At 38.0% G+C, this 18,534-nt stretch overlaps 1 protein-coding gene and 1 pseudogene across 3 annotated transcripts in view; one reads left to right on the top strand and one right to left on the bottom strand.

Moving 5' to 3' along the window:
- Positions 1-18,534, bottom strand: part of SORBS2 (sorbin and SH3 domain containing 2) — a 232,010-nt gene that overhangs the window by 135,570 nt on the left and 77,906 nt on the right. For all 3 annotated transcript variants that reach the window (XM_069855894.1, XM_069855895.1, XM_069855896.1), the window contains exon 2: positions 1,829-1,956. The gene's annotated coding sequence lies outside the window, so the exon portion shown is untranslated. The remainder of the gene's footprint in view (positions 1-1,828; positions 1,957-18,534) is intronic.
- On the top strand, positions 8,152-8,664 carry LOC138720378 (histone H2B-like; annotated as a pseudogene).

Here is an 18,534-nt window from a genome sequence, read left to right on the forward strand (position 1 = left end):
TTTTTTTTCAATGTATTTGACACCACCTTTGGGAAGTGAATAAAGACACACTGTTAAAAGCAGAAATCTGCACAAAAGAGTTACTGTTTGTTCATAATGAAGGCAGAGGTATACTTACACGACAAAAGAAATTCCACTGCTCTCCTGAGATTTCCTCCCTTTAGCTGACTTTAGTGCCAAGTTCACTCAGCTAAAATTTGCATTGCGTTAGCATGCCAGATACCTGACTTACAGGAACCTGTATGTTACTCAGTCAAAAACTCAGTACCAAGCTAAAACTTGGTCTTATATAGTAACTTCAAAGTTACATGAATTAAAAAATTACCATCAATACACCATCCTTGGCCCTTCCTTTACCCAGGGAAATACTTGCTAAATATTTTGTCTGCTATGCAGCCTAATTTTGTGTACTTTCTCCTCCAGCTATGTCTTTTGGAGATGTTAAGGAATCACAGATGTCTGCATTGCTCAAACAGCAACTACAGCATGGCCTCTGAAGCGTCTTAAGTCCATTCAGAAGCTTCGGCTTCTTATGAAGTAGGTCTCCAGTGACAAACGCTTTTTATATGAAAACCATCAATGCAACGGAAGTATTCACTAGAGTGTGGTCAAAAGAACTTAGGAGGCACAAGGACAGAATGGTCTGCACAACCAAGGAAGCAGCTTTATATGTGACAGCAAACAGAAATAGAGAAGACTTTAAACCAAAAGGAATATAATATAATTAAAAAATGGGGGGGGGGAAAGAATAGATACTGTTTCTCTTGAAACAAGGTATGCCTGGTATCAAAATTCCCATGATTTCAAGTAGATAATTATATTATATCATCAGTAGCTAATAGCTTAAGGAAGTAAGGAAGAACAAGCATAATTCAACCCATGGGTGAACATCAGTATCAAACAAAAACAATACTACAAACATCACAATGGAACCAGATTCAGTTCTGCTTTTTCCGAAACAACAGTAAAAGTGATCAGATGGACTAGGTATATAAGGGATGCCATTTAATGCTAGCCAATTGCTTAGAAAAGCCACAGCACTGAGCAAAAAATCTTCAACTCTTCTAAGATTTTCTTCATTTTAATCAGAAGAAAGAATACAAACAGAAGGAAGAGTGTAAAAACTTTCTTTTGTTTGTGTGGTACTCAGTTATAACTTCATAACAATTTAAAAGAATTGTTTCAAGCAGTACAATCAAACCCCAAAGAAGCTCCGTAAGCCACAAATATCTCTTTAATAGAGCTGTTACAGAATTATATTATCAAATTAAATACTACTGACAAGCATGTTTACTGTCCTATCAAAAAGGAACACCACCAAGAAAAATATGCCATTGCCTCTGTAACATGAAGCTATTTTATCTACACAAGATGAAACCAGCAGGCAACAAGACATGAATGAATTTCTGGGGAAATTTATTTTTAAACTCTGACTCGATGCAGAATATACTTTGCAATACAAATTCTGAAGCTAATTCATTAAATTCAGAACATTTAAACAGGTAAAGAATTTTAAGTTGGAACAACTGCCAGTTTTGCTTTAAAATGTTTAATGATTTCATTGCAGCAAACCAAGAACAAACTAATAGATAAACAAATAAAACCCCACTTATACCAAAGTAACATGCAGAATCATAGGCACTATTTTGAAGTTCATAAAAGCAGAACAGTAATGCCTTTGCAGATTACTCTTTGTACTTCCTACAGAGCATGCAGCAGAACAACTAGCAAACAGAAGCTGGTTTTCTCTGACCGCTTATTAGAAACTCAAGAATTCAAATCGTAAGGACAGGAAGGAAGACAGATCCTTAAGAAAAATATGACTTACCAGACAGACGAGTTTAGCTGTGTCTCAAATGCAGAGGAAGTAAGAAAACTTTGTATTTGTAGACCTTGTTTATTTAGCCCTTTATGAAGGTCTCTCTCAAGAAATTAATCTAACTCATGTGCAAGAGTCTGCAAAAGAAAAAGAGAAAGAATCTGAGCTGCTGGCTGATGTTTTTGTTCTAAGAACGTTTGAGCTATTTTCAGCAGCAATGGGCTTTCCTACAATCAAAATGAAAATGCAATACAGAATAACTAGCGTCCCAAGCTAAAAAAAAAAATAATCAGGAAATCCATAGCAAAAAAGAATTTGTTCATTGTCCAAATTTTTATTTAAAGAAACAGTAAGAGTATGGAACAACTACTGTGGATTATGAATGAAAATACTGTTCAAAGGAAATCTGGGACCTTGAAGGCTATTACTTGTAGCTCAGAAAACAAACCACCATGGATATCTTTGTATATGAAAAACATGTTTTGAGTTTGGCCAACTCTGAAGACGCTTTGCCTTCTTTAAACAATGGCTCATCTGAGATGTAAGTACTATTTGCATCCAAGAGCATCATATCTGGCTGCTATACACATTTGAGGTCAGGACAAATCACTTTACCAAGACCGAAGCCAGTAGTCTTGTTTGCATCTTAAGTTTCCAGTTTTGGCACTAGTGCTAATTTGGAAGATTTAACTAGGGCCATTCAGTAACACGATAAAGATCTCCCTGCCTTCTTCTGCAACATCCCAACCAGGCAGATTTTCCTCCCATAATGTAAAAATGTCAGGGAATGTAAAGTATCAATACAAGTTAACAACAACAGAAAAAGACCCCGAAACATCTTGATGGGTACATAAAAGCTAACAACTTTTAAGTTTCAGGCAACACAGATAAACTAAGTCATGGGAAAACCACCAGTGGTTTAACTTTTTTTGCAGCTTGCAAGATGTCCCTCTATACATCTCAGAAGCTCTGACAGACTGCAAATAACATTGTACCTATTAGTATTTACAAAATGTACTAAACAGGATGAAAGCACAGTTTTGGTATATATAGAGATAAATTGGATGATCTTAATCTACAGAAAACATTAGATGCCATAAATATCATATGTATCACCTACTTCTCAAAGAAAACTCTATCTATATATTCATCACTAAACCAGCCAATATGACACTGCTACCCATATTGTCTGTCACCTTATGCTTTCCAGAGACTGATGATAAGCATATCTCCCATTTTGTGGCTCCTAGTAACACTAACATCAAGCACACAATTTCTTTAGTAGCACATGGCAGTACAATTTAATCAATTGTTGGTATTAAACAATTCAAACATGACTGAGAAGTATACAGTCCACACGGCTAATGTAGGTACTTGGTGCAAGTCTCGAACAGCTCCCTATCCAGAAATTACAGCGCAGAGTTCTGATAAACCAGAAGAAAGAGTCGTGATAGATGAGAGATATGGAAGATTATTCAATGTGCTGATAAACAAGAGAGGCATACCTGCTCCGCTGCATATTTGTATAAGGGAAATCTCAACTTTTCTAGACCTAATCTTTCAAATACAGTTGAAAGCTCAGTCACTGAAGCTTCACATGGAATAGCTGAAGAAGAATCCTCCTTTTGAGAAGTCTCCCTGTGTACATTTCAAGAGATGCAGATGAACACTGTACAACCAGGTGTAATGACTTTTTTCTTTATATTTGTCTGTACATGTTTCCATTCAGATCTTTTAATAGCAGTGGAATACCCTCCAGTAACATGATAAAGTGTCTAAATGAATAGCATGTTACCTGGTTCAGGACGAAACAAGGAGTATGGATAGTATTTTTTTCATTTTTTTTCCAAATAACCCTGTTTCTTGTTTTTGAACTGACGTAAGACAGATAACATTAAACGTACATAACATTAGGCAATGCAAGTACAATGCATGCATTGTCCATTTGCAGAAGTCTTGAGCGTTCTTTCATAGAACTGACCATTTCAATCTCTGAAATGAGTATTTTCCAGATTACTGAAAAAGCCTACAGGACAGGAGGTAAGTTTTCTTGGACTTCAGTTAGTCCTGCAAATGTCTTAGATGCACATAATCGTGAATAGTCTTATGGATAAGGATGAAACTTTTTCAGTCTCTCAGGTGTGCTTTGCGTAGCTTCCACTGCTGAATAACAATGGAGCTATGAAATGTGGCTATTCTCCTAGGCAGGATGGAATATCTACTTACACATAGATCATATAAAATATGTATTAATTCTGGTTGTTCCTACATAATGTAGGATAAAACCTCATGGATGCATGCATTGACTGAACCTACTGCCAGGGATGCCCGTCTTCAGACAAATGCATAATAGGCCTATAAAGCAAAAGGATGAAAATGGATGGGAAAAGATTAATCCCAAGTGACAGTAGTTTAATTTATAAAATTCAGTTAGATGTTAGCATTTTTAGTTTAGCATCATCAGATGAGTTGTAATTGGCCTTCACTCTGGTACCTGTAGGTGTGCAGTATGAATATACATATACATACATGTACAGTATGAACATGGTCAGAAGAGTCACAAAGGCCACAAGTTGATCAGAACACACGCCTGGACAGTCTGTTTCTTGATAATTGGTTTGAGGTTCATTTCATTGATAGAAACAGCCAACACCTCACTTAGAACATTTCTGCTCTATTTCACTCATATCTAAGACATGATACTTACAAGTACCACAAAACTACTGTAAAGGTATTTATTGATGGTCAGCTTATACTTTTATCCTACTTACTATATTAGGTTCAATCATTATTTGTTAGCATAGGAAACCACTGCTTTGTGGCTTCACAATTCCCATACCGAAGTTCTGGTTAGAGAATTCTCACCTTTAACAAAACATTCCAAGGTGAGTGAAGTTTGTATAATGGAATAATTCTTTTTCTTTTATTGCTCTGTTAGCACATTGGTTTCCCACATAAGCAATTTTCCAGTATCTCAGTACATCCCAAAACAGCCCTTCACATTTAAAAAACAGAGCTCCATCCTGCCTAAAAAGGTGGTTTTTTTTCATGACTTCATTCAAACAGTTAATGGTAGATGGTTCAGCTCACTAATATCAATAGGTAATGGTAAAGTTATTAAACTTTTCTCTCCAGGTTTGGTATAAAAGTGTTCATCCCTACGTAAATCATTAGAAAAATCAGGAAACTGTGAAGGAAGACCAAAAAGAAGCAGCTTGGAATTGTGTTTGGATTTGGCTTGCGTTACTCAAAGCACCCAAGAGCCAGCCAAGAGTTATCAGGCAATCAATGATTCATCAGAGTATCCAAAAGGCCTTCTGAATTTGTTACAGAAGTGTTTTACTGGTAACTCACACATTTGCAAGACATGGATCGAGACATCAAATATGAAGACTAATGCTTTCATTTAATTAACACCAACCGATGTTTGTGCAAAGTGGCAGATGTTCAACGAAGAGTTGTCTCTGCTGTTCCCTAGAACAGCAAATCTGCGTTCTCTTTAAAAGACACCATCTGTCTTTAGCAATGTTCAGTCCTCATTTTTGACTTTGGAATTTGTTATGTCTGCTCCCTCCTTTCCTCCCTCCCTCCCAATTACAATACAATGTCTGCTGATAGAAAAAAAAAAATTATATGACTGTAACCTGTAACCCCAGTCAGATTTTTGTGAAAGGCATTTTGTGTATAAGCAGGTCTGCCATCACACTAATTTGAATTTACTATACAATGTAAAACATACTTTTCAGGAATCTGGATATTTCTGATAACTTTTATAAAAGCTACTAAGTGTCACTGACTGTCTTTATGGCTAGATGTTATCGAAGGTGTAAAAGGCTTTGATATAGGGCCAGCTTCCATGAATTTGTGACTGTCTTTACGCTTCTTTAAGATCTAATATACTTAACTCAAAACAAAATTACATGCTTACCAAGACAATACCTCTCTGAAAATTAATATTTTCTAAATAGAAGCTGGAAATATGGCTAGTGGCAGATTTTCTGTCAGTCACCTTTGGCAAAACTGGCTTGAACTGAAGGAGACTCTCAAGCCTGAAGTGAAATCATATGCATTTAAAAAACTCCAACTATTAAAAGCATATTATCAAAATATTTAGACCCTTTTGATCATCCGTTGCAACCAGCTTCAATACTCACATAAATTTCATACAACTGGTCGCAAATGACATAAGTGCTCTCCTAATGATGTGAAAAGCCACTACAGTTACGGCAGCTATCACTATGAAACTAGACCAAGAGAATGACGTGCCTGCTAAGAGCACTATTTTGCTAGTAAAACTAACTTCCTCTGTTCCAAGAGTAAACAGTTAAAGATATATGAGGAAATAAATATAAAAAGGCCTTTTCAGGAAAAGGAGAATAGAAGCTTATTGTTTATCTCATTCTTGATACACAATGCTAGTTCATTGTTCTAAGAACTTTGTACAAGGTTATTTGTCTTTCAGACTAATTTTCTTCTAGGATGTGTTCAACTACTGTGGAAGATTGTGGAGTTTATTGGAAGGGTGCTGGAGGCATTGGGTAGCAGAGCTTCCCTTAAGGCCTAAACCTCAGACAAGCTAGGATTGTAAACCAGCAGTCCTTAACAGCTCGCTTACCAACTGACTGTTGGTAATCAAATGATTTGGTTTTTGAACTAGCTGCTCAAAAGGGGTTTTGAGCCCAAATCCAAAGTGACAATCTTTAAAATATCCTTCTTACATATACCCAAATTACTAAGCATATATATATATATAAACAGTAAAATTCCCAGTTATCTAAAACTCTTCTGCTGGATCAAGCAAGTGGTATCTCACACTGATGAATCCACTTTGGTGACAACTGCCATGTACAAAATTGTGTTTTATCAACTTCATGTATGAAGCACAAACATCCATAAAATGTTCTCAGGTTATTCTCACTCTTAAAAACTGTGGAAGATGGTGTTACCCCGCACACTTAATTTTTTTAAAAAACACTGTACTGATGATCATTAAAACACCTGTGACTGATAATGAAAAGCTGGATCAAATTTCCAGAAGGATTTAACAGTCACATCTCCCACTTTAATGACACAGAATACTAAGCAACAAGCTACTGTCTGGCCTTTTGAAGACACTGTCCTATCTTTCATATAGTAATTACAGACTTCATGTGGATCACAGTGAAGAGCCTGACTCTTTCCCTCTAGCTTAATAAAGGGAATTTACCTAGGAGAAATGAAAATTTGAGTAACTACCTCTCCTCCAGTTGCCCTGAAATATTAGCACCCAAACAATATACTCTGAGAAATTAACCTTCTGACAGCTGGCCATGGATAATACTGTGCCCTCTTCTCACAGGAGAATTGCCATCACTAGGCTATGAGGCCATGCATGCTCCTGATGACAGCTGGCCCCCTCAGGCTCAAGATAGCTGGCCCATGCAAAGTAAAAGAAATTCACAGAACCACAAGTCCCAGTTCCCTCCTTTCACTTCACAGAGATTTAAGTTACAGAGCACACATGGCCTAATGCCATTCTGCTCTTTCTCAAACCACCAGATTATGGTCACACTAGCTTTACATCTCCACAATCTGTACTGAATTTCTATTCCAATTATCATGACTAAATCCACAAAGGAATTTAGGCTTATCAATAATTAACACAATATTGTTCAGCAAATTTGCTAAGCTGCCAATTTACTGAAGAAAAAAACAAGGCATCTATATGAAAAACAGTTCTTAGTTTTACCAGTCAAGTAATTTCAACATTTTCTGCTACTCATATCATAGAGGATGGGACAGCAAACCTACTGCAGCTGAAACTTTCGGGCATCCAGACTCAGGGTGACGAGAATATTTGTCACCTTATCCGAGTAAAAACCTCTCGCTAGAAGTCAGACAACAGGTAAAAGCAGTGTAGAGAACCATCTCTCCTTAGATGTTCCTTTCATCAGTTTACCCATTTTGTTACAACAATCCACTGAAAAAAACAACCTAAAGACATAAGCAACTGTGCAAAGCTTTAAAGACTTCCAGCTACCGGTAGATAATTCTTCTGCATACTAAAATACAAGCTAATATTGTCAGAGTCTGATATTTTCTGATCTACATTTTTTGAGAGATGGATCTCAAAGGCAATATCTGGTTTTCAGCAAGATTCAACATTTGCATTTTAGTTTCCTACCTCTAATTGCAACACAGGATATTAACACTACAAATCCAGCTAAAGTCAGCTAAAGTTCATTGAGATACAATTGCTTCAGCAAACTTTGCTGCTCACAGTTTCACACCATCGTGACAGCCACCGGTCCTTCAGGCTGCAAAGAAGGTAGTTATTTCAAGAGCTCAGGTACATGCCACCAGTGGACTCAAGCCATTTGCAGCTGCACAGCCTCTACCTTTGCCCACTTTTATGTTGCTTATTGGTGAGAAAAGGTGCTGCCAAGCTATCTGAGCCTACCAAGTCAGCTCCTGCTCCCAATAAGAACTCCAAGAATGCTGTCACCAAAACCTCAGAGAAGGGCTACAAGCATCACAAGAACAGCAAAAAGGAGAATTACTGCATCCATCTGTACAAGGTGCTGAAGCAGTTCCATCATATGACTGGTATCCTAACCAAGGACATGGGCATCATGAATGCCTTTCTTAATTAAATTAACGAATGTATCACTAGAAAAGCACGTCATCTGGCACATCACAATGCATGTCTGGCCATCAGTTCCTGAGAGGTGGAATCTGCCACACACAACGTGTCTAGAAAGTTAGCCAAATATGCCAAACTTGAGGGCACCAAGGCTATTGGGAAAACACAGCAGCTCCAAGGCCTAGAAGTGTGCTTTTGCCCACGGACTTGTGGGTACTGGTAGATGAAAAGCTGAACACGAGCCAGCAATACATACATGCAGCCCAGAAAGCCAACCATATCCTGGGATGCACCAAAAGAAGCACTGCCAGCAGGTCAGCAGGAATGATTTTCCCCTTCTATTCCACTCTCATGAGACACGACCTGGTGTATTGCATCTAGCTCTGGAGCCCTCATCACAGGAAAGGCGTGGACCTGTTGGAGCAGGTCCAGAGAGGGGCCAGGAAAATGATTAGAGTAATGGAACACCCCTGCTATGAGGAGAGGCTGAGAGAATTGGGGTTGTTCAGCCTGGAGAAGAGAAGGCTCTGGGAAGGCCTTGTTGTGGCCTTTCAATACTTCAGAGATACTTTCTTATTAGAAAGATAGGGACAAACTTTTTAGTAGGGTCTGTTGCAATAGGACAAGTGTAATGGTTTCAAATGGAAACTTTTTTTATGATGAGGATGGTAAAACACTGGAACAGGTTGCCCAGAGAAAAGCCCCATCACCGGAAGCATTCAAGTTCAGGTTGGACGGGGCTCTGAGTGACCTTATCTTGTTGAAGATGCCCCTGCTTACTGCAGGGGGCTTGGAGTAGATGACCTATAAAGGTCCCTTCCAACTCATTCTATGATTCTATCTATCTGCACCACCTCCTTGCAGAACTTACACTCTCCTTATGACCACATAATTTTACTTCAAACCACACATCCTTATGCCTTCGCATAAGTTTTATCTACAGATTGATTCTGAAGGGATTTTTCATGGGATAGCAGTGACAGGCTGGTTATTCATGAAGTGTATGAAAAGAATTCTCGCTACAAACCAAGCCATATCAGTCTGTAGGCAGAAATCATTCTGACTGTGGACAATACCAGAAGCAGCAGACTGAATTTGAGTCAGTTCTCCTATGATCTCTCATATCAAACAGAAGGGATCTCCAGGCCATCTTGTTCATCTGCTTTGTAACAGCAAAATCGACTCTAAAGTGTATCATTCCTGACAGACAGTTGATCAGCATGTTTCAGAAGGAATCCAGCAAGAAAGATATTCTAACTTCTTTAGAAACTCCTTACTTAGTTACCTTTAGCATTAGTTTTTATTCGTAGCTCTAACCAAGGTGTCCTTTCCTACAATTTAAGCCTGATATGTAATAGCCCAGGTGATTTAGATATACAGAATGTAGCTCAAATTCCAAACATACACCAGTCAAAGCATGACCAGGAATGCCCAGCTGGCAGCCTACAACCTGTTTATATTGCATTGCACACAGCATAGAAAGTTCTAGGGCCTGCAGGGCAGTCATAGGTATAAGCGAAACTTAGTCAACAGACAACACCAAAGGAAGTAATATGACTTAAAGAAAATACCGTGTTACACTGGGACTCAGCTCAAAATCCCTTACAGATTTAGAAATTACCTTATTCAAGAGCAGAGCTGAATCACCTCTTTCTTTAAAGGTGCCATGGACTCCAGCTCTACAATCAGCTCAGAGGGTATGGTAAAGCTATTTCTCACTCTTTCATTTCTAATACGTCAGAACTGGCCTGTCAAGCTACTGGCCTCATGTTATTGGCAGGCACAGACTTAATTTATGAAGTTAGACCTACACAATAAAGACAACAGATTAATTATACACAGCATGAACTACGACTCCTGCAAAGAAGTTCAAAAAGCTCTAGGGCTGGAAGGGCCAGAATGGAAAACTTAAGGCATCTGTGTGAGATTAGTATCAATGTACATACTACCCAGAGACATCGAGGCTCCCAAGACTTTATGAAACTGAGCATGACCCCAAAAATAGGCTTTAACATGTACCAAATTGTTGGCGATTCCCACAGAGAGACAGTAGTTGCCCCACATTTTCTTTCCCACTCACACATCAGCAGATAAATGTAAGGACTCATTTAATTATTTACATTTTAATTATTACAAATTTTATATTTATAAATATTACAAATTACAAATTAATTATACATATTTAATTATTACAAATCTAGTGTCCAAATCAAGCTTCTTGCATTGCCTTACCTGACTGACTTGCAATTTAAGTCCACACACATTTGATGCCCACAGCATTAAACAAATTGCTTATAAAGAAAGCATTAGAAAAGCACATAATGTTAATTTTTCAGCCTTTTCATTCTGATCAGTAGCATGAAAAGAGACAAAGAAATGATGGACAGTTATCTGAAGACTAGAGGTTGAAACCAGAGTACAGCAATAGAATCGGGGAAATGACTAATGTTTTTACATAGTATCTGTACAGCTTTTAGTTATTTATAACAAAATCAGCTTATGATGTCATGAACTAGAAACATGTGAGTCGGGATCAAAGTCTAAACCGTCCCTAACTGAAGTACTTCAAACCATTTGTATAGTACTTTTAAAAATAGAAATAGCATTTGAAACATAACCAAAACAAAACTCTGTGCTCTTATGTGATTCATACCTAAAGAGGTCAATAGGCCAAATCTCTTTATGATACAATATTGAAACACTGTTGCCTTTTTAATGACAACATGAGATCTCTATTTCCTGATTCATTCTCTTCATGAAACTAAGGTGACCCTTTACCTTAATTAGATGGTGACATTTCAAACTTTAAGGTGTGGCTGATACAGACAGAACAGAAGTTAAGCATGATAAAACACCAAAACCACACTGACTTCAATTTTCAACTCTGGTTAGCGTTTGCAGGATCCCAGCTTGAAATGCAGAACATAATTTGAAATTAACTTCTGATGCTCATCAAGTTTTAGGAAGCAGAAGTAATTACCTATCTACCAGGACAGCAAAAAATATGATATAAAATGTGTATATATACACATGTGAGGCCATTTTCAGTACTAAATAGACTGCAAATAAGATTAGTAGATTCATTCAGATGGCACCAATCTTTTCAGCACAGATCTCATTAACAATAATGACTTAAATGGCTATGTGAATTAAAAAAAAAAAATCAGTATTTCAAGTGAGAGAAATAGACTGAAGTGTGATGCTTTTTTCATCTTTTGTTTCAATCTTTCCAGTATTCTCTGAAAGGTATTTACTAGTCATTTTGGGCTGAACCTAAAACTAGAATAGTAAGAAGCTGGATACCAAGGCCTTTTCACTGGCATTTTAAAAAGCACACAAATTTCCTGTAACTATTTTTAATGAATACAGGGACCACTTCCATCATTGCCTTTAAAGGGAGAATACAGACCAACAAGAGCTTCTGAAAGTACCACAGTCTAAAAAAATTTAATTTTTAAACTTCATTTTGCTAAGCTTATCTCTGCCCTCTTCAGAGAGACATTTAAATAAATTCCAAGTTCCTTGTTTAGAATGTGTCTTTGGAAAGAATACTACATACACTCAGGCTTGAGGTAAGTCATGTAAGAACAACTACCTCGAAGTCACGACCTTGCTTTTAAAAGACTAGATTCTTACAAGCCTAAACTTCAACCTTAATTTCAGCACCTGCAGCAGGAAATACTAGTTCCGGATTATGAGAAACAGGAAATTAGATTTCACAGTTCTGCAAATCTAAGGGTACAAATTTTATAATCGTATACTGTACCCATCAAAAGCGGGTAGGGGCCTCAAAGTATTGTTCCAAATCTACCCCTTAAAATTATTTGCTTTTAGGTGCTGAACAGCTAAAAATCTTTTTGCTCTTTAAAAAAAGTCCTCAGTAAAAACTATTCACATGTCAGTGCTAGAGAAAATAAGTCCAAGAAGAAAAGGAGTGGCTTCTTCTAAGAAGACTTATTTTACATGTACCATTAGAATGATTTTACAATTTTAAGTATTCATTGTGAAACTTTCACAGTATTACCTGCAATTAGTTCAGAAAAACACAATTTTAATGAACATAAAGAGAAGCTGTTCCTAAACCTACTAGAAGATGAAGTTCATAGGAATCTAACTAAAATTCATACAATACTGAAGATGACAAGAGTTCCATAGATTTCTGAGGGGATTACCCGCAAGAAAGCTTGCAATATAATTATTCTTCTGAGCCATGCTTGAACTTAAGCTACATCCAAACTTCCAGCTCTGTTGATAATTTGAAAACCAAGTACGTACACTGAGAAATGGACATCTTCCATAAAGAATTTGCAGTCTTAACTCACAGGTGTATATAAAGCAAAACACATAAGATATCCTACTATCAATCTAACACAATTTGACCCAGCTGAAATAATTTGGTACAAAACTAATTGACAGGAATTAGAATGGAGAACTGCCAGCAAATACACAGATATAGCAGAAGGAATAGATAGCTGAGTGTAAAGACTTGTTTCATAGATGGTTTGGGGTACTAACTTCAGAGGCAGTGAATCAAGTTCCCCCTTTTACAATGGCCAGCTAAACAGCACCACAGCAACTTATTTTACGAAGTGTTAACACTTGCCTCCAAACTACCTGCTGCCTATTCCATTGCTGGCAGAGGACAGCTAGAAAGAATCACATTTCCATAATGGATATTCACATAACTATTTGAAAATGCAAGCCAAACTTCTAATGCTTTATCTAAAGTGCTTATGGCTCTAAAGCCAAGACTTGACTATTTTGACCATCCAAGAATGCCATGAAACATAAAGAATAAAATCACACAAGGGTATCACTTTGTTTTCAAATTTGCAAATCTGGATTGGAATTTTTAAGTGAAGAAGAACTAAAAACCAGTAATTTTAAAAAAAATGTGTCTATGGGATGCCTTGGCATGCTGTGTCTAGAATATGCAAATGTAATGGCTTTTATTTTTAAAAAAAAAAACCAACAAAACACCAATTAACCAAAAAAGCCCAAAATCAAAAAAGGCCTTGGATACTCAAGCACATGAATTCCTCAAGGATCTGGCTCATTTTTCCTCACACCTGCTTCTCCATTGCACCCATAAGAGGTGTGTTGTAGCTTTTCCTGAGAGGACTGATTTCTCCACAGCCTTTTTGAAGTCTGATTTTTTATTCGGTCCTCATCGGGAATGCCTTTAATTTAGCCCTCTGTCATCATACAGTGATGACCCAATATCTGGGTGCATAGTTTTAGCTAATGCTTTCTGATCTGTGCAAAATGCGCCCTGTGAGACCAGTCTAGCTTTTTGCTTTGAAGCCATTTGTTCTGTCCCTGCCCTATAACAGTGGGTGCATAGAACTGGATCCTTGTACTTCTCACTGCTGCAATTACAGCTTTCTCCTCTTCACTCTCAAGCACTTTTAAACTCTCTTCCTGTCTCCTCTTGCAACTCCCAAAACTCTCATCAGAACTCTGCACAATATCTGCTCACATTTTCCCCTATATGTTTCATCCATTCAAAGGAAGCAGTAACTTTTTGTCCTAAGAACACTCGCCAAGTTTATCTACAAAGCTATGATTTGCTTGTTCCTTGAACTCCTAAATTTTCATTTCTGCTATAGGAAATCAGGTAACCATTGGTATCATGGTCAAGTAGTGGTCAAAGCCACCTTTTAATAAACTGACTCTTCAGTTTACCTTTGTAATCAAGTGTGTTCCCTCTCTTATGTTCAGCACTTATTGCAGAGAGAACTTGACCCCAGTCTTTTCTTTGCATGGCAATGATCTAATACTGAGAGAAACAATTACTTAAACACAAGAATTTCTTTTCAAATAGCAACTCAGATGGAAGTCTTTTTATCCATTCATTAGGAAATAATTCATTTGCCCTTTCTCTTCTGATGGCTAATGATACAGACAGTGAATTCTAGAACTGAAAAGTAGAATGTATCTAAAGAGAAACAGTGTAACACCTATATTTTGTTGTACTTTTTGTAACTCTTCGTTATACTGACAGGTTTATTTTCATTTGTGTTTATTAGCTAAGCAGTGACTGATTTAAGAGAATTCTGTTTAAAATAATTACATCACTAAATATGACAAAAATCAAACTAATTCACATCTGTATTAATTTAGCATAACACCTCTGCAAACATTTTTGCCTTGCTTATAAGAAAACGGTTGCCTCAAGCTGGAAGGCATCTTTCCATTGTTTTGCAGTACAATGTGTTAACCAGAACAGGTACAGACTTTCAAATAAGTTTTGTTGAGTTTGCAGTTCTGACGATAAAGCATGTCCTGAATCTGGCCTTTGCTCAAGATCATAAATCAGTCATCTGCGAATCAAATGCCACTGGTAAAAGCATGTGAAGGTGTTAGTCTACAGCCATGCAAATAAGGAAGTAAAAACCTCTTTCTTGTACTTGTTTAAAAGTAGAATGATAATCTGCAAGGCTCAGATTACACGATCCGTATCTGTAAAGTGACCCCTTGTAGAAGAGGTCTGTTAAAAGACTTGAATTTGCCTGATTATCTGCATGTATGTCGAAACAAAGTCTTTGGTTTGGTCTTTATTCCACTGTCAAACCTGTCAGTGTCTCACCTAGCTCTCACACAGTAGCACTTCACTTGATTAGCCTCTTTTATATTTTACTTCTTCAAACTAAACCATTTGATTGCATCAGTCACACTGGAAGTATTATTTATTTATGTATTACTTGAGGTCCTATCAAAGACAAAGAAGAAAAACAGTGCAATTACCATGAATTGGATTACCTGGGAGAATGTGACTGCTTAGAGTTCCCTGTTCATTAGAAATTCACTAGAAATTAAATTAAATAAAAACTGCACTGGCAACTGCTAGCTTCTGTCAGAATTTTCTTATTAAAATGCAGAACTGCCTAGAAGGAGCACTGTGATGTACATGATCAATGTATGAATTAAACGATACATACTGAGTGTTTTCCACTGTCATCCCTTTGGGTTGCTACTGCTTGCTTATCTCTAAAATCCTTACCATCAGGAGGAAAAAAATACAAGGTTGATGCTTACATCAGACAATAGCTGCTTAAGATTTTCAGAAACATAAAGCACAGAAGTCACTAGGGTGAACTCTATGTTCTAAAGGCATTTATTATATACTTCATCTAGGTCAATCACTAGATTTTAGGACTGCCTCAAAAGCTACAGACTTTTTGAAGTTCAAAATTTCCATAGACATCTCATTATGTTTAAAAACAGCAGCTGAAATACCAAGACAAAGCTGGGGCCATCTAATCCATTAACCCACCCTTTATGATGGCCCATACTGGCTGCTTCACTGGAGAAGGCAAAACATTCTGTGCTAGAGATTTACTAAGTAAGCTTCCTAAAATACAATCCTTTGTAATTCTCACCAATTACTAATCACATCATACCAATTATTTATTTATCCTTATTTATCATGAGCTCAAGGAACTACAAAAGCTCTCATTACCTGTGTAACAGAATAGAGAAACTGAATCTCTCATAACATGAAACCCAGTGAGAAACAGGCATTTAGTACTTTACAAATGTAATTTTGCACTTGCTTGAAAAGTTGGTGCCAAAAATATCTTGATTTCAGATTATGTTTATAACTACAAAAAAAATTTTTTTTTTGATTTTTAATCATGCCTATTTTCTTTTACTACTAAGACAAAATGAAAATTCAAAGACAGACAACACTACCACCCAATTAAACTGCCTACCCCACGCTTTTTTCTATTGCTCTGAATCACAACTATTCCCTTGTGGTCACTTGAAATAGCAAACATATGCACAGAATCTTCCATAGTAACATGTAATTTCTAGGTCACACATTTGTCAGACATCAGAACTGGTCCAGGTAACTGAATCACAGACAGCCCACCCCCTCTCATTTGCTAAAACTAAACTTTGGGAAAGTATTCGCATTTAGGCAGTCAGTCCTACTAGATATCCTTGTTCCAATCTGTGTCAAAACAGTCTATGAGATTAGCTGTAAACAGCTATGAGATATTTTGTTTATACTTGCATTTTATTCCAAACAAAAGACCAAAAGCAGCCTTAATCGTAACTGTCAATAAATTGAATTTGTACTTTTACAGGTTTTGTGATATAGTCTACTCTGCTTTTGTACTTAATTTCACGAATCAGAGTAAAATAATAAATTTGACCACCCTGCTTTGATAAATGATTCTGACTTTTCTATATATGATAAATTCTAGAACGTCAGTTCTACAATTCACATTTTGCAATCTCTATTTCTATTCTTTTGTTGGTATTCTTTATTGCTAACACTTAGAAATTAGTCACTATATTTCATCAAGAACAACCATCAAGTCTCAATAATCAGCTAATTTGCCTTTTGAATTCTTACTTCAGGTACAAATATTTATAACTTGTTGACAGAAGAAAACTTGTTGCATCTGGCCTGGACAGGCGCACGCTCTCCTGGGTGGAAAACTGGTTGGATGGCCGGGCCCAGAGAGTGGTGGGAAATGGTGTGAAATCCAGCTGGAGGCCAGTGACAAGTGGGGTTCCCCAGGGCTCAGTGCTGGGTCCAGCCCTGTTCAATGTCTTTATCAATGACCTGGATGAAGGCATTGAGTGCACCCTTAGCAAGTTTGCGGATGACACTAAGCTGGGTGGAAGTGTCGATCTGCTGGAGGGTAGGGAGGCTCTGCAAAGGGATCTGAACAGGCTGGACCGCTGGGCAGAGTCCAATGGCATGAGGTTTAACAAGGCCAAATGCCGGGTCCTGCACTTGGGGCACAACAACCCTATGCAGTGCTACAGACTAGGAGAAGTCTGTCTAGAAAGCTGCCTGGAGGAGAGGGACCTGGGGGTGTTGGCTGACAGCCGACTGAACATGAGCCAGCAGTGTGCCCAGGTGGCCAAGAAGGCCAATGGCATCTTGGCTTGTATCAGAAGCAGTGTGACCAGCAGGTCCAGGGAGGTTATTCTCCCTCTGTACTCGGCACTGGTGAGACCACTCCTTGAATCCTGTGTTCAGTTCTGGGCCCCTCACCACAAGAAGGATGTTGAGGCTCTGGAGCGAGTCCAGAGAAGAGCAACAAAGCTGGTGAAGGGGCTGGAGAACAGGCCTTATGAGGAACGGCTGAGAGAGCTGGGGTTGTTTAGCCATGAGAAGAGGAGGCTGAAGGGAGACTATAACTACCTAAAAGGAGGTTGTGGAGAGGAGGGTGCTGGCCTCTTCTCCCAAGTGACAGGGGACAGGACAAGAGGGAATGGCCTCAAGCTCCGCCAGGGGAGGTTTAGGCTGGACATTAGGAAAAAATTTTTCACAGAAAGGGTCGTTGGGCACTGGCAGAGGCTGCCCAGGGAGGTGGTTGATTCACCTTCCCTGGAGGTCTTTAAGGGACAGGTGGACGAGGTGCTAAGGGGCATGGTTTAGTGTTTGATAGGAATGGTTGGACTCGATGATCCAGTGGGTCTCTTCTAACCTGGTTATTCTATGATTCTATCTTCTGAACCTTCATCACTTAATATCTATGCCCTTCTGTTAGGCGGCACACTGTGCCTATCCCACTGAAAAATATGTGGCTTTATTAAACACAACAACACTTAAGTTACACTATAGTAATGAAGCTTTACATTCAAGCTATAGTTATTGAGTCCTCAGACAACACAGCAACATGCTGAAGAAAAAGCTCTACAGCTGTCCCACTGTTGACACAGTCCCTACTGCTTCTCATCATGGGCTACACTATCCAACCCTAAGTCTAATAGGAAGCATTACAACCAGCTTCCAGTCTTGCTACAGTTGAACTGGGACCTCATATACTGACACTGCTCAAAAAAAACCTCAGTAAGGAAGCAGACTCATTGTTTTCAAACACTTTGAAAAACCGCCAAGAATGTTCCACGTATTTTGACCTTCAGTCACAACTACTGATTTCCTATTAGCGTAACTGTTGATCCTGTAAACAAATGCAACCTATAGCAAGCATTTTACTGTTTTTATAAGAGTCAATTAATTTGATTTTCAGCTATGGAAATTGCAGTTATGGCTACCATTTCCACTAGGGTTTCCTCACACATTGCTGCGGCTTCTTTTGGGTCCTGAAGAAGCAAAAGGGCAAAG

Source organism: Phaenicophaeus curvirostris, chromosome 4 (assembly GCF_032191515.1).
Source record: "Phaenicophaeus curvirostris isolate KB17595 chromosome 4, BPBGC_Pcur_1.0, whole genome shotgun sequence".
NCBI lineage: Eukaryota > Metazoa > Chordata > Aves > Cuculiformes > Cuculidae > Phaenicophaeus > Phaenicophaeus curvirostris.